Source organism: Grampus griseus (genome assembly GCF_964374135.1).
Source record: "Grampus griseus genome assembly, chromosome: Y".
Classification (NCBI taxonomy): domain Eukaryota; kingdom Metazoa; phylum Chordata; class Mammalia; order Artiodactyla; family Delphinidae; genus Grampus; species Grampus griseus.
The window spans coordinates 6,760,920-6,787,642 of record NC_139016.1 but is presented as its reverse complement, the minus strand read 5'-3'; the positions used below and the strand labels follow the sequence as shown (position 1 = coordinate 6,787,642).

At 49.0% G+C, this 26,723-nt stretch overlaps 1 protein-coding gene across 2 annotated transcripts in view; it reads right to left on the bottom strand.

Annotated features, from left to right (window-relative positions):
• The window catches only part of LOC309817719 (F-box-like/WD repeat-containing protein TBL1X), a 229,857-nt gene that overhangs the window by 134,168 nt on the left and 68,966 nt on the right, over positions 1-26,723 (bottom strand). For both annotated transcript variants that reach the window (XM_082646983.1, XM_082646984.1), the window contains exon 2: positions 9,792-9,866. The gene's annotated coding sequence lies outside the window, so the exon portion shown is untranslated. The remainder of the gene's footprint in view (positions 1-9,791; positions 9,867-26,723) is intronic.

Here is a 26,723-nt window from a genome sequence, read left to right as displayed (position 1 = left end):
ATCACGGGCCCCGGTTTACCCAGCACACGGCGTCCGAGTGATTCCCGGGTGCGGCGCGCTCATCACGAGCCCCGGTTTACCCAGCACACAGCGTCCGAGTGATTCCCGGGTACGGCGCGCTCATCACGGGCCCCGGTTTACCCAGCACACGGCATCCGAGTGATTCCCGGGTGCGGCGCGCTCATCACGGGCCCCGGTTTACCCAGCACACGGCGTCCGAGTGATTCCCGGGTGCGGCGCGCTCATCACGGGCCCCGGTTTACCCCAACCCAGGGAAGGACACAACACCTTCTAAACTTCAAAGAGCCCTGTTGTGCTATACAGTGATTCCTGGGTACGGCGCACTCATCATAGGCCCCGGTTTACCCAGCACACGGCATCCGAGTGATTCCCGGGTGTGGCGCGCTCATCATGGGCCCCAGTTTACCCAGCACACGGCATCCGAGTGATTCCTGGGTACGGTGCGCTCATCACGGGCCCCGGTTTACCCAGCACACGGCGTCCGAGTGATTCCCGGGTGCGGCGCGCTCATCACGGGCCCCGGTTTACCCCAACCCAGGGAAGGACACAACACCTTCTAAACTTCAAAGAGCCCTGTTGTGCTATACAGTGATTCCTGGGTACGGCGCACTCATCATGGGCCCCGGTTTACCCAGCACACGGCATCCGAGTGATTCCCGGGTGCGGCGCGCTCATCACGGGCCCCGGTTTACCCAGCACACGGCATCCGAGTGATTCCCGGGTGCGGCGCGCTCATCACGGGCCCCGGTTTACCCAGCACACGGCGTCCGAGTGATTCCCGGGTGCGGCGCACTCGTCACGAGCCCCGGTTTACCCAGCACACGGCGTCCGAGTGATTCCCGGGTACAGCGCGTTCATCACGGGCCCCGGTTTACCCCAACCCAGGGAAGGACACAACACCTTCTAAACTTCAAAAAGCCCTGTTGTGCTATACAGTGATTCCTGGGTACGGCGCGCTCATCACGGGCCCCGGTTTACCCAGCACACGGCGTCCGAGTGATTCCCGGGTGCGGCGCGCTCATCACGGGCCCCGGTTTACCCCAACCCAGGGAAGGACACAACACCTTCTAAACTGCAAAGAGCCCTGTTGCGCTATACTTTGGGGGACGGGGCAGGTGCTAAAAGACAAACACACATTTACAAGGATACTTATCTTAAAAATCCTCAACTTGGAAAACTGTACATTTTCATCTTACAAACCTCCCTTTATTACCGGGTTGGCCAAAAGGTTTGCTCGGGGTTTTCCGTAACCTCTTATGGAACATCTAACTCTTTCTGGCCAATCCAATATTTTGAGAGCGAATGGTTCACTGGGTCATTTTGATCTTACTTTTACACACAACCATACAAAACCCTGTACTGGAATGTTCACAGTAGCATGATTCCCGTGGCCAAACTGTGGAAACAACCCATGTCCATCAACGGATGGATGGACGGACAAAACAGCGTCTAACGCCACAACGAAATCGTGTTGTTTGGCTGTAAAAAGGAACGAAGCCCTGACGCAGGCTGCGGCACGCACGAAATCTTGAACACATTATGCAAAGCGAAAGCAACAAGTCACCAAAGGCCATGCATCGTATGACTCCATTTATACGACAAGTCCAGAACAGGCAAATCCACGGGGACAGAAAGCAGATCTGCAGTTGTCAGGGGCTGGGGAGAGCGAGGAAGAAACGGGGAGTGACTGCTAAGGGGTATGGGGTTTCTTTTGGGGGTACTGAAATTACTCTGAAATTAGATTGTGGTGACGGCTGTACAGCTCTGTGAATACCCTAAACACGATCGAATCATACACTGTAAGGGGGTGAATTTGATGGACATGAATTATGCCTCAATAAAGCTGCTGAAAAACGTGGCTTTGGCTGAAGTGTCTGCAAGCCATCCAGCCTGGGCGACGAATCGCAAATGCACTCACACAGCTCATTCCTTCTCTGAGACAGTGGAGGCAGCCAGCAAGCAGAGGATGTTTCCACTCTAGGGAAGTGTGTGTGTGTGTGTGTGTGTGTGTGTGTGTGGGTGGCAGGGGCACTCACTTTTGATAATCACTTCTGCAGTATCAACAGAAGGGAACATTTCCACAATCGTTTCTGCACTTCCTCCAAGGAACAATCTTTCTTGCTGGGGGACATGGACACACGGGGGCAGGAAGTCTGTCCCAGCCATGACTCTGGGATTCCAAAAGCGATTCCAAAATGCAGTAATTCAGCTGCCATTCCCAAAATCCCTGCACGGCCCGGTACACCCCACTCCGTGCGTCCTGCAGGCGCTGCAGTCCTGTGACACCGGGAGGGGCGCCCGCTCGCCAAGCCTCGCGTGCACCCTACCTGGCTGACACAGAGCCTGTGGTGCGGACACTCCTCAACCTCCAGACACTAAATGGACGCGAAAACTTGCTTTAGCCACTGGGCCCCCGAAGCCTCCCGGGGGTGCGGAGCAGCTCTGCCCATGCCCGGGCTACTACACGCAGGAGGCATCTCGCTCTTCTCTCAAAGGGAGCCCACGGCTGCAGCATCACAGCATCAGGAGCAAACCAGAGAAGACACAGCGCAAGAAACAGATCCCTGACAGGGTGATGCATTTTGTGGCAAATCAGGTCACGCCAGCCCTTGCTAGCCACAGTCCAGAATTTCTTTATTCACAGTTCAAGAACTCACCGCAGCTGCAGAGTTTACAGGTTTTGAGAGCCATAAATCCACCTGCTCCCTGCTTATCTGAATTTCATACAAGATTAATATTCTACCTACATCTGCTGACAAACAGCTACAGAACGCAAAGTGACAATATTCTATGTCAGTAAACGCTGTGACAAGGCTCAGCTGAAAACACACTGGGAGCTTAGATTTGGCGTTTTAGAGGAACATACGTTGTGTAAACCAGACACTATATCGTCACACAGAAAAACGTCTTCAAAGTGGATGGAGGTCTTCCCTGGTGGCGCAGTGGTTAAGAATCCACCTGCCGAGGCAGGGGACACGGGTTCAAGCCCTGGTCCGGGAAGGTCCCACGTGCATCCCACAGGCAGAGCAACTAAGCCCGTGCGCCGCAACTACTGAGCCCAAGAGCCACAACTAGTGAAGCCCGCGCTCCGCAACAAGAGAAGCCACCACAATGAGAAACCCGTGCACTGCAACAAAGAGTTGCCCCTGCTCTCCACAACTAGAGAAAGCCTGTGTGCAGCAACGAAGACCCAACGCAGCCAAAAATAAATAAATTAAATAAATCCATTAAAAAAAAAAAACTTAGGGCTCCCCTGGTGGTACAGTAGTTGAGAGTCCACCTGCCGATGCACGGGACGCGGGTTCGTGCCCTGGTCTGGGAAGATCCCACATGCCGTGGAGCGGCTGGGCCCGTGAGCCGTGGCCGCTGAGCCTGTGCGTCCGGAGGCTGTGCTCCACAACGGGAGAGGCTGCAACAGTGAGAGGCCCGTGTACCACAAAAAAAAAAAAAAGAGAGCACGGTGGGACGTGGGCTGGCACAGGGTACCATTCTGAACACTTCTGCTACCCATCAAAATACTTCTATTGCTCTCTCCTGTGGAAGGGAACGAGGCAGGTGGGATGAACATATAAGCTCATCTCAGAAGGCAGTTCCTACATCAGCAGAGAAATGTGTTAAGGGCACTTGAGGAAGAGTACAAGGAAGATTCTGGAGTGTTCCGTGTGCGTACCTCATCATTTCCCCACACACCGCCTGGAACACTTTCTATGTCTAAACAGTGGTCACAAGTCAGACATAAAGGGACCCGACTTTAAAATAGTTCTTTGTAAACCATTCAACTATCCATCGATGGGGGAAGGGATAAACAAACTATGGTGCACACACACAGTGGAACATTATTCAGACACAAAAAGGGAAACGGTTCTGACACATGCTACACCATCGCTGAACTGTGAAGACACTTCACTGGGTGAAATTAACCAGGTACGAAAGGACGAATCTTATATGATTCCACTTGCATGAGGTCCTTAGAGCAGTCAAATTCAGAGACATAAAGAAGAACAGTGGGTGCCACGGGCTGGGAGAGGGGAATAGAGAGTTGTTTAGTGAGTGCAGAGTGTTAGTTTGGGAAGGTGAAAAAAGCTCTGCACGCGGGTGGCTGCACAACAACGGGGACATACTTGACGACACCGAATTGTACATTTAAAAATGGTTAAGATGGGAAACAAACCTGTCACCTACTGGGGAAAAAATGGTTAGGATGGCAAATTATATGTTACGCGCATTATCACTATAAAAAATAATCCCTTGTCAATGTGACTTAAATAGCTATTAAGTAAAGGCATGAACTTTCAGTTACAGTCTTGTGGAGGACTATTTTCATGTCGGGGGTTCCCTTAAAAATTTGCTAATTGTGCACAGAGGAATCTTATAAAAGTAGGAACTTGGGGACTTCCCTGGTGGTCCAGAGGTTAAGACTCCAAGCTTCCAGTGCAGGGAGCGCAGGTTGGATCCCTGGTCGGGGAACTAAGATCCCGCATGCCTCGGGGTACAGCCAATCAATCACTCAATCAATAAGTAGGAACTTGGAGGATCCCACAATTTTTTTTTCTGATGGCCGTGCAGCATGCCTTGTGGGATCTTTGTTCCCCAACCGGGGATCGAACCTGGGTCCTGGGCAGTGAAAGCGCCGTGTCCTAACCACTGGACCACCAGGAACTTCCCCGCAATTACTCTAAGTAATAAGATCTAGAATTATTACTGACCATGAAAAAATTATGCAAACTTTCTAACAGACTATAAATTAAATGAAGTTCAAGTGAACTGACGCCTATGAATTGACACATACCATCACATTGTCAAAAATGTATTTCTTCCTGCAAAGGAAAACAGAATTTAGGACCAGAAATCCAAGCATGTTCTTCTCTAAAAGTATAGTCATACTGCGTATTCGTGACATCGTAGGAGGATAAAAAGCTCCTGACCACGGTGCTTCAGAGTAAATGCCGACAGCCACCAAACTACTGTGAAAGAAGACAGAGGGCGATATTCAACACGTGCCAAGTTTGGGGCCAACTCCCAAAGCAGCCAAGCTCATACTACTGACATCTGGGGCCAGATACTCCTGTGGTGTGTGACGGGGTGCGGGAGACTGTCCTGTCCATTGTGGGATGTTTGGCAGCATCCCTTGACACCAGTATCACACACACCCCCAATCAAGTCAATCAAACGTGACCATCAAATATGTCTCTAGACTTTGCCAAGTGTCCCCTGGGGGTAAAAACCGGCCCGCACTTGAGAGCCACTGTCCTACACCAAGAAAGAGATCTCTGGGAACCACCCATGTTTACAAGGAAAACCAAAAGGAAACACTAAGAAAAACAACATACTTTGATTTGGTACAAGAGCCAGAAGTAGCAACAGATGTCAGAAACGTCTCATCGTTTTCGGGCCAGTTTACAACCAGAACCGACAGCCAATTTCAAGAGCTTATTCTTGAATTTAATTAATCAGAACGTAATGTCTCTTTGCATCAGATTCCATCGTGCAGAAGCTCACCAGACTTTCAATCCCTCAGCTGGGACATGGCTGCTCGCGACAGCCCTCGCCCAGCCTGTGTGGGTTCGAGAGGAAAAGAGTAGCTTCTCCGGGGAAAGCAGTTTTCCTGATAACCTGGAGGGAGGCAGTGTCTGTGGGGCTCTACCTGTGTGTTCTGGGCATTCAAGAAGACAAACGTTGTTTGAAAGAAAAGTACGCTGAATAAATCTGAACCGAGGATCGGAAGGGAGGAAGGAAGGGCTGAATCACGCTATCAAACAGCACCTCATCAGGCACTTTTCATCAGCTGGAGACCACAGAAAGTGCAATCGTTCTACCACATGGAATGCACGTCTTTAAATCAACGGGCTATGGTTCCGAGGGCACCTGGGACGCTTTGTGGCTTTCGGTAAGACAAATGAGCAACACCCCACTCTAGCCCATGGCACCCCAGGCCTGCTGAACAAACCCCACCCCTCCCCGGGCTGCCACCTGCACCAACTTAGTATGGAAACCCCTGCAACCGGTTTGGTGTTTAACACAACAGTCCACCCAGATGAGATCCACAAAAGACACTGTTTTGTCCTTGTTACTGTATCCAGTTCTAATTACTTCTAACAGGAAACACTCTGGGCTCCAGGGAACCACTTCTCTCAGAGTCAGGGCTCCTTTTAATGACAGCTACTGGGCTCATTTGAGCCCTTCTTGGATTTTATGAATAGAAAGGAATTGGTGAGAACTGGCCACCCATTCCAGTTACTAGGAACCCCCTACCAAAAAAAAGAAAAAAAAAAAAGAACAGCAGAGAAAAATGAGAAAGCAGAAGGCAGGTGCTTAGAATAAGCAACACGCATGTGCGCACACGTGCACACACGCACACACACATGCATGCACACGCACACACACACGCACACACAGAACGCAGCTCCAGAGCAAACACTGTGTACACCGGGGTTCTCCATCACTTCCAGACTGTGAATACGGCAGGGGAAGTGGGGAAAGGGCAGGAGGAAGAACAGGAACGTGCACTGACTCCACGTGCTCGAGACAATGTTGCACACGTTGTACCGAAACATACGAAGCAGGGATTAACCTCCTCGTTGTACAGAAAAGAAGACGAGGCTCACAGGATCGAAGCAGCTTCCCAGAAGGGCCAGAGGCGCGGGTGGCGGAAGCAGGAGGGCTCTCCTCCTCTCCTCCCTCTGTCCTTGCACTACAACGACAGTGACAAAGGGCAGAACAGAGGACACTACTCAGCCTCTCGCTGCCTGGATGACCGATCCAGGTGGCAGCGAGCAGCCCCTCTGAAGGCAGCTCCCGCAGACGCGCACGGGCAGCGGCTCTGGGCGCGCAGCCAGGTGGCTCTCGGCAGCACGAACGTGGGTGCATGCCCCGCGGACGGTGGCTTTGCCTCCCATCACCCCGAGAGCTGACAACGCCTGCAGGGCTTCCCCAGGTTCCCAGGTGCCTGACCCTCCACGCCGACCGCACACAGAGGCCTCCAAAGGGGGAAGCAGCGCAGCGGGACAGCGGGCTTAGCTCCCTCCGAGGTGGGTCTCTTTCTGTCCACGAAAGGAATCCATCCCCAGCGGCGGCTCAGATCCCAGCCCTGACGCTGGCGCTCTTCTCTTTGGTGGGGGACGCGGGGTGGCTTGCCCTCCGCGTCAGCCGGGCCAGGGCTCTCTCCTGAGCAGCGTCCTGAGGGTGGCGAAGCCCAATGCCATCGCTGCCTCTTCTGAGCTCGGCAGCTCCAGCACTGCCCACGTGACCCGGGGAGACCCAGGGCTGCTCTGTGCCGTAGCTTCCTTCTCTGGACAACAGAGGCGACAGGGGCACCGACCTCGCCGGACGGCGTGAGGAATAAACGGGGCCGGAAACCAGCATCTGGCGCACACCGAAACCTGTGCCTGGGTGTTCACGGCAGCTCTGTGTGTCGCAGCCTCAGACTAGGGAGATCCCAAACGCCCTTCAACGCGTGAGTGGATAAATACACGCTGGTGTATCCAGACTGTGGAATACGAGGCAGGCGCTGGCAGTAATACACAACATCCGGGATGGATCTGAAGTGCTGGAGGCTAAGTCGCTAAAGGCAGTCTCAAAAGGCCACACGTTGCATGAGTCCATTTCTGGAACATTCTTGAAAGGATGAAATTACAGAGACGGAGAAGCCAGTTGCCGCCAGGAGCTGGAGAGGGTGACCATACAGACGGGGCATACGGAGCTTTCCCCGTGCTGATGGAAGAGTTCTGCATCAGATTACAATGGGGGTTGCTCGAACCTACACGTGATCATATTCCATACACTGTCCACATGCACACACACACGCATGCACACACATAAGAACTGCTAAAATCCAGATAAGGTCTGCATTTGTGTCAACAGTGCCGATGTCCAATTTCCTGCTCTTGGTAAGCAGTACCTTCACGTAAGATGTTATCAGCCGGGGAAGGCGGAGGAGGGTGCCCTAGACTTCACTGCAGCCTCTTTTTGAGTCTAACATTACTTCAAAATAGAAGCCTTCAAAAATAACGGTGTGTGACTGATGAACAGATAAACAAAATGTGGTGTATTCATACAATGGAATGTGACTCGGCAAACAAAAGGAATGCTACAAAGAAACCTGAAAACATTATGCTACGTAAAAAAGAAACCAGTCACCAAGCACACGTTACGTGACTTACTGCATTTACGTGAAACGTCCAGAATGAGCAGATCCCCAGACACTGACCGTAGACCGGTGGTGATCAGGGGCTGGGGGAGGTGGGAATGGGGAGTGACTCCTAACGCGTATGAGATTCTTTGGGGAGGGATGAAATGTTTTAAAATCAACTGTGACGGTTGCACAACTCTGTGAATACCCTGAAAACCACTGAATTGTATGTGCACTCCAGATGGGTGAATCGTCAGCTGTGCGAAATATGACTCAATAAAGTTGTTAACCGAACTATGGCAACGTCTGGCACACAGTAAGGTGTTATGGAAGTATTTTGCCACGATACACTCATCCTTCTTCACCCGTGGGGGCTGGTTCTAAAGGTCACCTTTGGTGCACAAACATGGCAGCTCTAACGCTAAGAGAATCCGAATCAGTGTCCTCTAGGCACTGTGCAGACAGGGTCAAGTTCAGAGTCCTTGCCTCCTCCTTATACCTTTTCTGCCCCTCCCCCCAGTCCCCTGCATTCCACCAGGCTGGCTTATCCACTTTTCCCTAAAAACAGAAAAAGCTTTCTTGTTCCTGAGTCCTCACCTTTGCCCAGAGTCCCCGTCCAGAACACACTTCCTCAGTAGGTCCTGCAATCCCACGCAGCACCGAACCCAATCCGAGCGTCCCTTTGAAGACACAGGTGCAGCCCTCCTCAGCTGCTCTAGCACAGGCTAACAGACCCCTCCTCGGAGTTCCCAGAGCAGATGTCGGCACCACCCATGGCACACCCCATGCCCACCACGGCTTTCCAGCACCTGTAATCCCTTACCCCAACACACAAGACACATCTCACACATCCTGGTATACTCCACAGTGCTCCAGAAGCAACAGATTCAAAGGATGGTCATCCCAGAAACAGGAGACTTTCATAAAAGGTGGTCTGAAAAGGCTGCTCTTGATGTGGGTGAGAATCGGTCCTCGCTGTAAACTGGGTGAAATACAGCAGCCAAGATGGCAACCCCAGAACCCAGACAGCCCTGCTCTCGGTGAGTCTGGGTTCTCTGTACCCCTCACAACGGTCCACGTGGGGCTCAGACAGCAGGAAAACGCCTCCCCAGGGGCCTACAGCACAGGCCACGTTGCCTCACAGTGGTGCCAAACGAGGTTTCTATGGAAAATTCTGGTTGGTCCACAAGCAGTGGATGCCTGTCATTTTCCAAACACATTCTGAGAGGCACATGCAAGACAAAGGGAGCCTGTGAAAGGCGAAAGAGAGTCAAAAAACTCTGTTTATTGTAAATCAGCCATCTTTGGAAAAATACGTACCTGAAATGCACATGGGAAAACACAGCCACGACGACGCCTCCCTCGAAAGCACACGCACTTTAACAACCATCTCCCTTTCTCTCTCCTAAAATCTCTGACTTCCAGGAGCTAAATAAAATAGGAGCTTGCTGCGAAGTGCCGACGCAGACAGAAAGCATGTTCTGGTCACCAAATCTCCTCTTACAAGAAATCCTGGGAAATCCCTGTTTCCGGTACGCACAGCCATACAGTAATAGTTAATTTTTAAGCCCAGAAAACGTGGAGCGGTTGACAGGATATTCATTACGGAATAAGAAAGAATCCATGTTACAATTCCACTTACTCAGAGCCAAACGTAGGCAAATCCCTTCTTCCTTCGAGGGTTTATTTTTTAGGCCTGTTTTCTGTCTTCAGTTACCTGTCAATGAAAAAAATACCCAAAGTCAGGCAAAACATATCAACGAAGACATCTCGAATACATTCTCGACCGTTCCCGAAGCAGGCAGACTTCTGAAAGAGGAGGTCTGAGGAAGCTGAAATAATAACAGCGTCAGATGATAGACAACCACCGTAGGTGAACTGCAGGCTTACGTCTCTATGTAAAGCACATGATGTGACTGTCCACACACACAAATCTGTTCAAACATCTCACTATCTGAGAACCGACTGTGATCACATCAGCAGGGAGTTCCAGTAACTGAAACATCTACCCCATCTCTCAGTTTTCTCTAGCATCCTAAAACACGCTAAGTGACAACACAGGTATTTCTAGATTCAACGCAACTCAGCACGTGCTTACTGAGAACGACACGCCCGGTCCTGTGGAAAGCGGAAGCGCTGCTCAGGGTTGCCCCGGTTTCCGGGACACCCGAGGTCTGCCGTCATGTGACACTTACCCGGCTGGACAGTGAAAAGGGGGGATAGGGGGAATCTCAGTGAGGGAAGATCAGTGACAGTAAACTCGTCAGAAAACTCACGACGAGACCGTTTAACAGGAGAGAAGTGATGACGCTCAAACTGGTCGTGGGAGACAAGTGACCAGCAGACAAGGAGCTGAGTTTACACTGGGGCCTGGGATGGAGCTCTATGAGGAGGGAGCCCTTGAATGGGAGCGACAGTGGCCAGCAAGTGCAAATGTCCCGTGGCGAGATCGACCTTGGCGACTGGGAGCCAGGGAGGAAGGCCAGTGCACTGGGCAGAAGTGAGTGATCGCAGGTCCTGGATCACAGAGGACTCTGCAGCCCTTGGAAAGGAGTCTGATCCTTTCTTCTTGACCTCCCTTCACCCAGCGCCAGACTGAACGAGAAAAGAAAATACGACCATCTTTCTACTTAACAACCCTTCAGGGGCTCCCATCGTTCTTAGAACAAAACCCAGAGAATCTCTTGCTCAGCAGAGGAACACAGTGGCTCACAAAGCAGGCGGGGAGGATGAGAGACAAGATGGAGAGGGACGCACAGCGTCTGAGGTGTCTGGAGGTGTGACCCGGAGGACGCACCGGTAGGGCAGAGGTGTGCTGGGGAGGGGACGGAAGAAGCAAGGACAGCTTCTAGGTTCAGAGCTTGAGCAAAACCTGGAAGGTGGGGCCATTGCCCAGGAGGCACGAAGGCTGAGCGGAAGAGAAATCAAGAGTCTTTTAAGGTGTGAACTTTGAAACTGCCCATCGGCTCTCCAAGCAGGCTGTTAACTAGGTGGTTAAACACACAGGTCTCAGCAAGTGGGAGAGGTCAGAGTCACAGAGTTAAGTCCGGCAGTAACCACGACCTCTGAAGCCGTGGGCCTGGATGGGAGCATCGGATGCAGGACTTCTCATCCTCGGCACTGCTGGCGCTTAGATGAGACCGCTGTGTCTGCGGTGGGGCCATCCTCTACGCTGCAGGATCCTGGACAGCAGCCCAGGCTCTTCCCACTAGACACCGATAGGAGTCCCCCATCCTCCCAAGAGGTGACAACCAAAACTGACCCACACTGCCCGTGTCCCCTGGAGGGCATACTCGCCCCTGTGAGAACCACTGGTCTCAAGATGACCATGCTGAGTGAAGTAAGTCAGACTGAGGAAGACACGTATCATACGCTATCACTTACATGTGGCATCTAAAAAACGGATACAGGGAATTCCATGGCAGTCCAGTGGTTAGGACTCAGAGCTTTCACTGCCGAGGGCCTGGGTTCAATCCCTGGTCAGGGAACTAAGATCCCACAAGCTGTGCAGCACAGCAAAAATAAATAAAAACAAATAAATAAAAAATAAATAAATGATATAAATGAACTTACTTACAAAACAAGAGACAGACTCGCAGACATAGAAAATAAACTTACAGTTACCCAAGGGAGAAGGGGGGAGGGATAAATTAGGAGTTTGGGATTAACAGACACACACTACCATATATGAAATAAAGAACAAGGACCTACTGTAGAGCACAGGGAACTATATTCAGTATCTTGTAATAACCTATAATGGAAAAGAATCTGAAAAAGAATAGATTATGTATATATAATCGACTATATATATAATATATATAATTGACTATATGTTATATATATAGTCGACCATATAGGTAATATATATAGTCGATTATATATGGGATATAATCGACTATATATTATATAATCGACTATATATATAATATAGTCGATTATATATATATTATATATACTGACCACTGAACCCTAAGAAGGACCAGGCCAATGAGACAGAGGAGAGTACAGCAAAGTAGGAGGAAATCCAAAATAGTGTGGTGTCCTTGGCTTCTAGTGACAGCCGTCTCTCAAAAATCAGGCAAAGACTAGCAAATAACTGCTACTGAGATGGCGTACAAGGACGACTGCGGCTGACAGGATGACCAGGATTCAGGCACGCCGTCTTCTCCACATGGAAGAAATCTAGAGAGGCTTCACGGAGGAGGTGGCACTTGTTGGCGCAAGAAGTCAGGCAACGTAGAAGAGAAAGGGGCTACTGCTTGAGTGGTACTGGAGGCAACGAACGGGAGCAAGAGGAAGGTACGGACGTTTCCCAAAATACCGGCCGGGGGATGCTCTTGCTATCGTGGTACTTAGGAATGAGGATGCTGACAGCAAACAAGAGTACCGGAGGGCCAGTCCGTGGAGAGAATGCGGCTGCCTCAATCCAGCAGAGGGAGGAAGGAGCCGCCCGAGCACTATGGACCAACGTCACTCTTTGGGCCACCAGTGTAAGGACAGCTGCAGTGGTTGTGCATCCTGGCTCCAGGACTGCCCCCAACAAAAGCGGGGAGACTGGAGGACCAGAGCCCTCCCTTTCTGACTTGCTTCTGCATCATCCTAGACCCCCTACCCCCGCCGCAGGGGCTCCGTCTGGACCATCAGGAATTGGAATTACGGAGGCCCTCATGAGTTTCTGGCTTCTTTTCTTTTGTTTCATTTTATCTAAGCTGACAAGGAAGGGCACACGCTCCTGGCAGATCACGCTCAGAACCCTGAACTGTATGGAAGTGCTGACAAAACATGCCAGAGGCCGGATCCATTTCACTGCCCTGTTCTGCCTTCCTTCCACAGCATTACCGTGAACGTGCATTTTATGTGTTTAACTGAAAACGTTTAAAAAAAAAAAAAAAGAGCAGAGTTACAGGCCTCACTTTGCTCCTAATTAATTATAAGAAACTCTCTGAACCAGAGATTCCTCAGCTGTGAAATGAGGGTATTAAATTATTTATGAGGTTTCATCCACATCAAAAAAAAAAAAAACAAACCTGAGGAACCATTTTCCTGTTGACTTCCTTTGTAAATTCTAAGGGAAAACACCTTGCAAGGAACTGAACCAAGAACTTGCAAAAGAACTGGTGGGGGAGGGAAGAGGGGAGGGGAGGGGGAGATAGGAGGAATGTATCTCGTCCTGCAGCCAACTGAGCAGAGAAATGTATCCAAAGCGCGCATTTTTCCCCCAAAGTTGCCATAATGATGAACATTTCCACTCTGGAGAAATTCAGTTGTATCATCCTGAAAATAATGTGAAAAATCTAAAGTATGTTTTCCGAAGCCACGGTGCGTGACAGAGGAGCCGCGGTTTCCTCCTGACTCCTTTTCTTTTTTTCACTGAGCCCTGAATTAACTGGGCCAAGAGCCAGGGGCTAAGACACATTCTGGTCCCAAAGGCACGGGTGGGCTGCAGCGGTTCACCGTACCAGAGAATTCCAAAGCACTTCATTTGCTCCGTATGGGGTTCAAGTTCTTCGTGATGAAGCTGCTGTTTCCTGCATTACCCATACTGTGCTGACCAGTGTTTTCATATATTGAGATGATTCATTCCATACCAGATTTTAAATCCTTTAAATCGGTGCTTCTCAAATGGCGCTGATTTCGCCCCCCTGCCCCAACCCTGGGACACCGGGCAACGTGTGGAAACATTTTTAGTTGCCAGGACTCCGGGGAAGAATGCTACTGGCATCTGGTGAGGCCAGGGAGGCTGCGAAACATCCCACAGCACGCAGCGTAGCGCCCCCTCCGCAAAGAATGATTTGGATCAAACGTCAGTATCACCAAGGTTGAGAACCCCGAACCTGAACCGTACTAAAATTTCTATAATTCTGCCCAAGGTATATATACTGTATACTTTCATTTTCCAAACCATTTTTATTCTTTTCAAAGTGATACACGTACACAGGGGAGGCGAAACACTCCTCCTTTTTCACTGCAAGCTTTCCAGCACCAGCTACCCTCAATGCTACTTCACAGAGCAACCACTTTCAAACCTCAGAACTGCTTCTGTTGTTGGCAGTGCTGCCTAGTACGGACTCCCATGTTTCTAAGTAAGCTGCTTATAATGTATCCTATCAACATCAGATACCACTTAACTTGATTTTCTCACACATGGAAGAGGAATTTTGGTTTTTTAAATTTCGATCACCAATCCTGGACTTACCCTCCCACGCTTCCCCAACAGTATAACATTTGGGGGGTTAAATCTAGACGGCACACGTATTATTTTGACAATGGAATCGGCACCGCTGAGCAAGCAGTACAGTGTGATTATGATTCCTTTCTTATGCAACTCTTACATTTTCCTGGGATTATTAGTTGCCTCTGTTTTTATTTTCTTTGATAATTCCTCCAACACCCTCCACAACCTTTCAATTTTTAACTCGGATAATCTGTCAGTTCCATGTCTATCCTGCCCTCACCCCCACCCCCCTCTCCCCAAATGTATACACACCAGACCTTCCTCTGGTCTCTGCTCCAGTCTGTACTTGTCAGAGGTGGGTCGGCTCAGAGCAGATGCCCCGAGATCACACCAGCATCCTGAGAATTCCTTCCGCCTCCTTCTGTTTCCGGGACCCCAAATCTTCCCCTTTCTTGGATTACTCTCTCGTTCTGATGGGACCCATTCTCTAGTAGCTTCCTGAGAAGTGATGTATGAGAGCTAAATTATACTGATAGCCTGAACATGGAAAACCACTTTATGCTACTCTTAATTAACAACCAGGGAGGGAATGACTTCAAAATTGAGTGAAAATAAATTTTCATAGAATTCTAAGCTCAGTCTGTTTTCTAACTTAAGAAATATGATGTCATTCTGATTCAAAATCCTTCCTATGACTTTTTTTTAAATCCAGAAAGTGCTTAGATACTGCCTTTATCCCTGATTTTCTAAAATGACACGATGATGAGCCTTCATGTAGTAATTTTTTTGATGGGCTGAATTTTTATTCACTGTTCTAGTCACTTGGTTTGAAAGTTCTCTTCTTCAGACTTGAGGTATTTTCCCCTCCCTCTCTTTCCTGGAATACCTGTTAGGCAAAAATCTAGCTAACCATCTCCCATCTGATAAAGCTTTCCGCACTGTACCTTCATTGTCTAGAAAGGTCTTCATTTAGCCACGTGTGACTACTGAGCAGTTGAAATGTGGCCAGTACGACTGAGGGCCTGACTTTTACACTGAATTTAATTTTAATTCATTTAATTTGAAGAGCCACACGTGGCCTGTGGCTACCATACGTGACAGCACAGATCAAAGACTACGACACAGAGGAAGAAAAGACAGCGATGGAACATCAGTGCCGACAGCACCCACCCCGAGATGACGTGAGACACGAGTTCAGAAGAAAAACCTGAGGGCAATTTCCAAATCCCCGCCGTTACTATTTCCAATATAAGGTTCTGTGATTTAATTCCTTAGGGCCTCCTTCCTCGTTAAGAACGCGAGGAACTTTCAGAATGCTATCACACAAGCAGGAGCAGCCCTCCGCACCCAAGACTGGATTTTATTACACCCAGTGTGTAAACAGGGCAACCGAGGGCCCTCTTTCATCTGAGGTGAGATAGGAAGGTCCCTCACAAAACAAAAATTTGTACCGTACTCACAACATCACAGCAGTAAATAGCAGTGAGACATAAAAAATAACAAAACACAAGACAACTGGCAGGCTGCTAATGGCAACTCCTCTGAATGCCACCTCACGACGGCAGTCGGGGAGCCCTCACCCCATCACGCCTGGGTGTAGACCACGGCTCTCCACGTATGCTTCGGCAAGAAACACTGCTTCTGCACAGCGGATGCTCCAGGGGATAGAAACTAGAACAGCACGCAAGGCCTTCTCTGTGCATTCATCCATTCGCTTACTCATTCAACAAATGTCACAAATATCGTAAACTGTCACCTATCTATTAGCAACAACCGAGACAGAAAACAGCACAAAACCAAACTGCACAAGTCCTGTGCACCTGCCACAAAGCCAACTAGCCTCTTGTTTCATCAGACTCCCTGAGAACCACTTTATCATGGCTGAGTACAGAACACAGCCTGCATGCCACAGCTGTGCCTTCAAAGCAAACAGCACGATCACAACCAAAGAAAGTCACTCTTCGTTTTTAAACTTTGAAGAAAAACAAACGTAGCACTGTAGGTATAGGGAAATAAATATTCAGGAAACATCATTCATTTTTAATTTAAGAATCAATGGGGAAACATATTTTCTTCATATACTCTTCAGGTAAGTCATTTAATATCCATTCATTCCTGCAAAATGACATTTTATTATGCTTGCAGGTCTTACAAGTTCAGCGTCAAAGTGTGAGTTATTCAAATGAGGAGAAAAAGCGACACTTACCAAGACACATATAAACTTGATTTCTTCTTTAAAGCGTTATGACACTAACAACAAGTACTTAACGCTTGTAGAATTGGCAAAATCAGGATTGTGAGCATGCGTTGACGTATATGAGCACATATATACAGACATGTGTGTCATTTGCCCATCACCCCACGACAGCAGACTCAACCATACACATGTCACACGTGACGAATGAAAAGCACTTTCCCAACTCACACCACGATATGCCAAATAAATCCCATATACAAAGACCAAGACAGGACCTGTCACATGAAAATCTGGTATGAGAGAGGTAACGTAACATGACCCAATTGGGCTTACACTTATATAATCCATCCAGAGCTAGCATCAACGGAAAAAAAACACAAAAACTTTAATAAGGTATCAGTCGCACAATATTTGTTTGTAAGCGTTAAATTTTATTCAGTGGCATGAAATTTTATTTAGTGAGAGAAAAAGAATCACAACGTTTAAAGATGATACATTGAAGTATTAGGATAGGGACTTCCCTGGTGGCGCAGCGGTTAAGAATCCGCCTGCCAACGGAGGGGACACGGGTTCGAGCCCTGGTCCAGGAAGATGCCCATGCCACGGAGCAACTAAGCCCCTGCGCCACAGCTACCGAGGCTGCTCTCTAGAGCCCGCGAGCCACAACTACTTAAGCCTGCGCTCTAGAGCCCGTGCTCTGTCCGCAGCGAGAGAAGCCACCGCAATGAGAAGCCCGCGTGCAGCAACAAAGACCCAACGCAGCCAAAAATAAATAAATAAATAAATTTATTAAAAAATAAATAAAGTATTAGGAAAGCATGATCTTTCTTATTCAGCAAGTTGTCAACCAACAGCAATCTGAATCTCTCCCCGCAGATATAACACCAAACTATCAATGTAATCTTCAGGTGACACATCAATTTCTGGTCTATAGATGACACAATGAGGGTACCATGGGGTAGGAAAGAATGCCAGTGAATCTCGTCCTCAACTCCCAAAGCACTCTCTCCACATTCTGCAATGAGTACTAAGCGTACTTTTAAATGTAATTGTCAAGCACGTTATTTATTCACTGAAATTATCACAGAAGTTTCTGAACGCCATATGGTCCTGGTGTTCAGGTTTCAGTTTCTATGATGTGCAAACACATCCTACTCCCCCAACCCTCACCTGGAAAGGGCAAGTGTACCGTCCTCAATTTCATTTAACAACACAGCAAGCAAATCCCTTTGGGAAAACAATTAAATTCAACTCTGTGCTTACCTAAATACCTCAAAATCTAGGACACCAATGGCAATGCTCAGCTAACGCAAGAACAGAGTATTAAAACACACGCACACACACACACAAACAGGCACACAAACACATCTTGCTATTCACAAACCAAAGTGCTCCTTCAAGTGTCAACCTCCCTATTTAGGAGATCAGAAAGGTGTCCTAGGTAAAAATAAAAATTTAAAACTAAAACCAAAACACCCAACACTCTCACACAAATACACTAGAGCTTCACCGTACTGGAAGACGCTCAAGAAGCCTCATGAGGCAGAGACCAAGACTATGCAACTCTCTGATCCTTCCCCCTTTGGAAACAAGATGCCCTCAAAGTGACTTAAACCCCAGCCTTTTCCAAAAGTGGGGAAAAAAATTTCTTATTTGTCAAATTAACGACTGGGAGGTGTTGGGTCACTAGGAATTCTGTTTCAGTTTGCACTGAGCGTCAGTCCTGCCCCCAAGTCTTTAGACCAGTGGCTCCCAGCTGGGGAAGACTGCGGTCTCCAAGAGATGTCTGGTGACATCTGGAGACGTTTCAGGTGGCCACACCTGGGGCTGAAACGGAGGGTTTCTCCATCACCAGCCAGCTCAGGCAGTTCAGCTCACAAACACGTCTCCAGTCTGTCTACAGCTGCCTCACGCACCCCACAGACTCTGTCTGGCCCTGCCGTGCCTCACCCCCGACCCCCAATCTTCTGCCCCGGCTGTTAACAAGCTCTCCTAACTGGTTTCACATTCTCCAGCCTTGCGCCTTTGAGAGAACGCAGGCGTTCAACCCTGAGAACCGTATCACCGATAGCATCTACAAGTCACCTGTCCTTCTCACCCTGTCTGCAGGCTCCCCACTGGATCCACGCCTTGCTGCCAGGGGCATTTCTTCCAGGCACACCCCTGGGGTCCCATAGTGAAAGTGAGAACTGAGATGCAGCTCGGCCTTAGCAGCTCTTCTGGCTGGGATACGGACATGTCCTGTTATTCTACCCAGGATGCACTTGGCCTGGCAACTACGAGCTGGGGAACTGCGACCAGAAGCGCTGGGACAACCCACCCCTGGCCGGCTGTATGCATCCTCGGGCCAGGCTTCCCCACGCCTCCAGCTCCAGGTAACTGACTGAACCCTCACAACAACGTTATGGGTGGCCCCCACCATGCACACGCACAGAAAGGACAGAGAACCCTCCCTGGCACAGACAGAACACCACTAAGTATTGGATAAAACTCCTTTCACCACCGTGGTCCACACATTCCGGAATGAGCTTACAGCCTCGTCACCAAGTATACGTGTGGCCCCAGACAAGAACCTGTGAGCCTCGTACTTCGCTCTCCCTGTAAAAACCGGGCGAAGGGCGCCTACGTTACACGACTGTCGGGAGGAAGAGAGACCCTGATTGTAAAACACACAGCACGGCTCCTGGCCCATCAGAGCTCTTAATCAGAGGCCATTACCACTGGCTGTTATTACCGGGGAATAGCCAGGCCCTGAAATGATCCAGAAGAGTCACTCCAAATCTTTCCCTCTCATAAAATCGCGAAGTAGCTATTCTTCCTGCACTAATTCTTTACACTCGTTTAGCGGGAGACCCAGAAGAACTTTTACTTCAATAACCTTGATTTCATTTCCTGCTTTTCAGCTGAAGTTATGAAGCATAATCAAGGCTCTGAGGCCCAGTTTTCAATGGAGTTTAGCGGAAAGTGCTCTACCACTCTGGTGGAGATAGAAAAAGAATTTCTTTTCCGCTCCATTCAATGTACCTTTAAGCCCAGGAATTTATTTTTTAATGGCTTTTCTCCCCCAGTAAAATTAAATGATTCAGGACCTTTGTTCATTGTTACGAGTCTTTCTTTCATAGACTGGTTTCTAAAGAACTTTAATTTCCATGCCTGAAAGGCCTCAACAGTTTAACTGGGGTCTGCTCAGCAGCTGCTTCTGACACTGTCCTCATCACACTAAATTTAGACATACACTTTGCCCCGATGGACTTCAGCAGGAAGCAGTCGCATTAAAGTAAGATGCTGCTGGCGCATCAGAATTCAAAGGCCACTGTAAGCCAACAACTTCCAAGAAGACACCGCACTCTCTCAGTCACTAAAATACCTCATCATTTCCCACCTGGGAAAAGAAAAGAAAAAGAAGATTGGAGGTGGGTCCCAAACACACACACACGCACAACATAGCAAAAATAACATAATGAACTGGGTCAGTTAGGGCAAACAGAAAATAATGGCACGAAAAAATGAGACCAAGCTGAGAAAGGTGAGGACAGGACCCAAAGTTTGCCGTCAGACACAACGTTACATCAGTTGGAAGGGAACTCTATAAATCAGACTCTGAGTTTCCTAGACATCGTTTCAAAGAAACAAATATAATTAGATGCCTGACTCACAGTATCCAAAAAATGAAGGAGACACAGATACCAAAAACACAGCCTCTAGAGTTTGCTGCACATGTAAAATTTCTCCCACGGGTCCCAGAGAGGAAACTGTGGACTCGGTACTACTCTACCCTCAGTAAATGCTGTCCACCAGATTTTCATTGGGTCACTTTTACAATAACCCTCGGTGTTAGATAACCACACAGCACCAAAGCACAGCTCAGTAAATCGAATTTACAAGTGGATAACAGTATGGTAGCAGCATGTAGGTCTCCGCACAGCCCAGCTTACTCCAAAGCTACGTCTTAGAAGTGTTCCAAGTCCCAACTGGGTGGCGGGTCTCCTGGGGTCACAGAAACACATTACAGTATATTGTAAACACATTTCGGTGCCAATAAATATACCACTTCTACAGTATTGTTTCTAATGGTTGCCTAGTAACCGACTGTATGGGCTGGATCATACTGTGATTTTCACCACTGCGTTCAACTGCTTGGTATTGTAAGTGATGCCCCAATAAAACAAGGAGAACCATTTTTTAAGTGTCAAAAACTTTTGTGAACCACCTACACTAAAGAAAAGAAAGCTGGGGTTTCCCTGGTGGTGCAGTGGTTAAGAATCCGCCTGCCAATGTAGGGGACACGGGTTCGAGCCCTGGTCCGGGAAGATCCCACATGCTGCAGAGCAACTAAGCCCGTGCGCCAACTACTGAGCCTGCGCTCTAGGGCCTGTGAGCCGCAACTACTGAGCCCGCGTGCCACAACCACTGAAGCCCGCGCGCCTAGAGCCCGTGCTCCGCAACAAGAGAAGCCACCGCAGTGAGAAGCCCGCGCACCGCAACGAAGAGTAGCCCCTGCTCGCCACAACTAGAGAAAGCCCGCCGCAACTAGAGAAAGCCCGCGCACAGCAACAAGACCCAGTGCAGCCAAAAATCTTTTAAAAATTAAAAAACAAAGCTGCAATTTATTACCTGATGTTTAAGGGAAAACACCTAATAGCAAGAGTACATAATGGCAGTAAATTCCAAGGTGTCTTTGAAATTGTTTATGTTTCTGTTAATCACAATAGGGTCTAAAGGTATTTGCAGAATAGCACCACACAGGACACGTGAACCATGCCTGGTATGTGTGTGAACAAATCTCCAGGCTTCCTGAGAAATAATTACAAAATATGTGGCATTAAAACTTTTCCACAAATTCGAGTTGAGAACTTCAGGAAAAACATCACGAGCTAGCCATGACCTTTACTTCGGGACAGCAACGTATTCATCTGTCTTTCTGCTGGAGACGATCCTGGTTGATCCCCGTTGTCCCAAGGTAATTATTAACAGTGCTGCCTTTCCCTCTCAGAAGTGCCCCAATTTGGACAATAAATTATACTGCCGCTCGAGTCAACAACCAAGATGGCCTAGGTTTCAGAACAACAAGCTAGGAACGCGAAGGTCCCAGACATGGGTTTCTGCATCAAGAAAAGGGAAGTTACTAAACCTGGAGCTCCTAACACAGCGGAGCTGGTGGAAACGACCCTCGGTCGGAACCATGTGAACTGTAAGAGGAAGCTTCCTACTCTGCTGTCCTGAAATAATCCACTCCTTCCACACAGCCAGCAAGTGTAAGGACCAGGCCTCATCCTTCCCGCTCCTCGGGGACACCTGGCATTGCTGTTTCCATAACCCTCTCCTCCACTGGCTCACGTAACGGCCACAGTTATCCAAGTGAATGGGTCCAGAGCAATCCAGCTGGACTGCAGGCTCCACGAGGGCAGGACCTGTCTCTGCTTTTAGTTCACCCACGCCTGGCAACTAGGAGCCACTCAATAAACACGCGTCGGATGAGTCAATCTCTTTCTCAGATCATTTCTCTGCTTCTTCTTCATCCTCGATCCACTAAAGGTAGGCATTTCCCCAACACCCCACCCTTGAATTTCTTTTTCCTGCAGCTCTGTTCTCTTGTAAGGTCATCTAACACGGTAGCCCTCTTCGCAGGGAACGCCAAAGCTCTCTTCTTCCAAGGCAGTATTTCCTCTGCCTGCTTCAGTCTCAACCTGGGTTCCTGTCCAGTCCCCAAAGATCACTACTTCAAATGTAAATGTCCATCTTCTCCCAGTCTCTCTTGACTATGTCCTATGACTCACCAATTGTTACCCTTCACATCCAGGCCCAGAGCTTTGCTGCTCTCACCTTGGACTCATCCCTTGCCCTTTTCTGACCCCCTCCCAACAATCCATCAATCGGGCCCCAAGTTTTATGCACAGAGCATCCCTAAACGTCACCTCTCTCCACGTCCACTACCACTCCCCAATCAGCCTCGGGATGAGTGCGTACAACTTCCCCCTGCCTCGTCTTTCCCCCTGCAAAGCCGCACATAAATCTTCCTAAACCAAAGGTGTGATCCTAACGCATCACTCAAAATACGTAATGGATGACAGCACTGCTCCGGAAATACGTAATGGCTGACAGCACTGCTCCGGAAATACGTAATGGATGACAGCACTGCTCCGGAAAACACCCAACCCACACCTTGCAGCTCCTGACTGAAGCCCTGGTTCCTACACAGCCAGAAAAGCAGGAGGCAGGGACTAACACCACGTCAAGAATAAGCTGTTAAACTACCGTAACCGATGCCCTCTACGGTAGCAGAGTCACCCCTCCGCACCCCAGTTGTGCCCATACTAAGCCCCAGAACCTGTGAATATGGCAGGTTCCCCGGAGCGGGGGAAATTAACTGTGCAGATGGAATCCAGGTCGCTAATCTAACCCTACAAAAAAAAGTTATCCTGGATTATACAGGTGGCCCAAAGTAATCAGGGGAGTCCTTTTAGTGGGGAAGAGGGTTTCAGGACAGCCAGTGTCCAAGCAATGCAATGTGAGACTCGGCCATGGCTGGCTTTGAAGAGGGAGTAAGGGGTCAGGGGCCAAGGAACACAGGCGGCTTCTGGAAGCTGGGAAAGGCAACAGAAAACAAAACACGACAAACATTTCCCCCAGAGCCTCCAGAAAATAAGTGTCCCTGCAGACACCTCAATTTTAGTCCAGCGAGACCCGTGCTGGACTTGTGACCTCCAGAATGTAAGTCATCTGAAGCCACTACGTTTGTGGTCATTTGTTCCAGGAACCACAGGAAACAAACACGCCTTCTGCTTGCCGAGTACCAGTTCCCTGCGTACTACAATCCGTTTAAGAGGGATTATAATCGGGGCGTCAGGGGACGTACGGCGCGATCCACGTGTGGTCTCTATAGCTGCTCGAGAAGCTGCAGCACCAATGCTGGCTGCAGGGAGGACTTCTGTCACTCCGGGTGGCATGAGGGGGAGGTGAGTGGGGACCCCGAGGGTGAGCACCTCCTTAAGTGTCATGCCTCTCCGGGGGGCTCCCTCACCGCACCCCTGTCGGGGCCTCACTTCCTCAGCACCTGGCCCCAACTCCCTGTGGCCCCTGCAGTGCCAGGTTTCGTGTCCTATGGCCGTGCCGTCTATTCCCCGATGAGGATTCTGTTCTGAAAACCTGCGCTCTCCTTCCCGATGCTTCACCCCTCAGCCCGTCCCTTCAGAGTCCAAGCGAGTCTTGCAGCAGGCGGGGCTCTGGGAATGGACTCGCCCGTCCTGACTCATCCTCTGTGCCCGAGCCCCGAGTCTCTGCGGCCTCGGGGAGGGTGGGGGGGCGTGTCAGTGCCCACCGTTTCTTCCTCTGTTGGGCATCACTCGTTAATTCCTTTACTCTCCCACGTGCTCAGACCAAGCTTTATGAGATGCTCATTACCTACAGAGACACAGAAGATCCGCTCGGCTCCTTTCTTCAAGGAACTCGGGACCTTTAAAGCAGGCAATGAAAAGCCCTCATTTCCTACTCAGCAAGCGACGCTGTGGGCCTTATAACTGAGGTTCAGGAAGTTCTTTGAGAGATGATGACAAGTGCTGGTGAGGATGTAGAGAAACTGGAACGCTCACATGTCGTGGGTAGAAACGGAAAACGACACAGCCACTTTGGAGAACCGTCTGGCTGTTCCTCAGAAAGTTACACACGGAGTGGCCATATGGCCCGGCAATTCCACTCTGAGAAATATACGTAAGAGAGGTGAAAACATACGTCTACACAAAAACCTATAAACAATGTTCACAGCAGCTCATTCATAATAGCCAAAAAGTGGAAACGGCCCACACACCCATCAACTGATGAGTGAATAAGCAAAATGTGGTACATTCGTAACAACAAAATACCATTCAACAATAAAAAAAAGAGTGAAGTACTGATTCACGCAACCACATGAATAAACTCTGAAAGCAGTTTACTAAGGACTCCCCGGGTGGCGCAGTGGTTAAGAATCCGCCTGCCAATGCAGGGGACACAGGTTCGAGCCCTGGTCCGGGAAGATCCCACATGCCGCGGGAGCAATGGAGCCCGTGCGCCACAACTACTGAGCCCACGTGCCACAACTACTGAAGCCCGCACGCCTAGAGCCCGTGCTCCGCAACGAGAAGCCACCACAACGAGAAGCCTGCGCGCCGCAACGAAGAGTAGCCCCCGTTCGCCGCAACTAGAGAGAGCCCGCGCGCAGCAACAAAGACCCAGTGCAGCCAAAAATAAATAAATAAATTTAAGAAAGCAGTATACTAAATGAAAGTTCAGACACAAAAGATACACATTATATGATTCCACTTGTTTGAAATGTCCAGAACAGGCAAATCCACAGAGACGCAAAACAGATTGTGCTGCCAGGGGCTTCATGGGTAGGGGAGTAGTGCCAACGGACAGAGGGATTCTTTTTAGGTGATAAATGTTCTAAAATTGAATTGTGGTGATGTCTGCACAACTCTGTAAATTTACTAAAAATCACTGAATTGAACATGACAACAGGTGGATTTCGGTATGTCAAGTATGCCTCAATAAAGCCGTTTTTTAAAAAAAACCCTTCTGAGATCCTTCAAGCAAAGATTGCCTATGTGTACGTGCGCAAATGTACAACAAAATATACAGTTGCACTGTTACCACACAATCAAGAATCCAGAGACAACTTCCAATTTTTTTAAAAAATGAAAATTCTCCATTTGCTCTGTTACAAAGGATTTAAATAAGCTCACTGCCTCGAATATCAAATGCCTAATTTGCATAATTTAAGTTGGTAAGAGGCCTGCAGACAGGCTTTCTCATTCAAATTACACCTGAACAGTAAGGTTTATTGAATCAACTCTTATTTATACATAACATGATTTTCAGCCGGTTTGTGATGAAAACTGAACACGTAAAACATTTCTTCTTATGGTCACAACAGAATCCAGAAGACGAAACTCACTAGGGTATCTGCTTATTAGGACTCAAGCATCCTAACACCTGAAGCCCTAGTTTAAGTGGATTTTAAATTCAATATAAGTGGATTAAGAAATTCAATTTTCTGGTGTCACAAGTGACAAAAGCTTCAAGAATGACAGTAAAGTATATATTTTTAAATTGCCCAGTAGCTAATAAACCTGTCCTTGGGCTTCTTCCAGATGGTGTAAATTTCAGCACTGCTTTAAAAAGAAAAAAAAAAAAAAAAGGACGTATGGAACTCACACACTCTGATGTCAGCTCATTTCTGTGAAAGAACTCTTCTATGTCGGACTGAACCATCATTATAAAATCAGAATTTTGTAGGGCTATTATTTTTCCCAGGTTCTGCAAAAGAACATGGTCACATCTGGTCAATCTTGGCAGCACACGTCCCACTGGGCAGAGTCAAGATCAAGGAAAACGGCGACAGCAAACGCCGCCAGGCTGTTTCTCAGCGCGAGAGGAGGAAGCAAAGGCCTGGACCCCGACCTCCTACCGCTTGCTAGCTGGACCCCGACCTCCTACCGCTTGCTAGCCGGACCTCGACTTCCTACCGCTTGCTAGCTGAACCCCTTCGACCCTGCGTATGAAACTCCTGACTGTAGCACCTAGACGGGTGTGTCCCCTATCTCAGTTTGCTATGGCTGGTGCAGCAAATGACCACACACTCAGCAGCTTTAAGCAACACAGACTGACTGTGTTACACTCTGGAGGTCAGGTGTCAACAGTGGGTCACGGGGCTGTGCTCCTTCTAGACGCACCAGGGAGGGGAGAGGCTGGGTCCTGACCCTGTGCAGCCTCTGGAGGCCGCCCGCCTTCCTGGGCAGATGGGCCCACATCACTCCAACCTGTGCCTCACTGGACACATCCCCTCTCTGATGCTGACCCCCCTCGTCCACTCTGACGTTCCTCTGTGGTGACGGCGACTCTGGGCTCAGGAGAATCACGGCCCCACCTGGAGACCCTGGAATCACATTTGCAAAGTCCTTTTTGCCGTGTGAGGTCACAGGCTCCAGCATCAGGCCTGGGACATCCTTCGAGGGCCATGGCTCTGCCTACCTCAAGTACCAAGGACCAACTTGAGAAATGGGAAAAGAACCTGGAGTCTATGAGACATGACACAAGAGTAAGGCGTGGCGGCAGGAACAGAGATTGGAAACAGCAGTGTTCATTTTCACAACGCTGAAACAGAGCGTCTGTACAGAGCTGTGGTCAAGGGAGCGGCATAGATGGGCTCCGTCTTGCGCACTTCA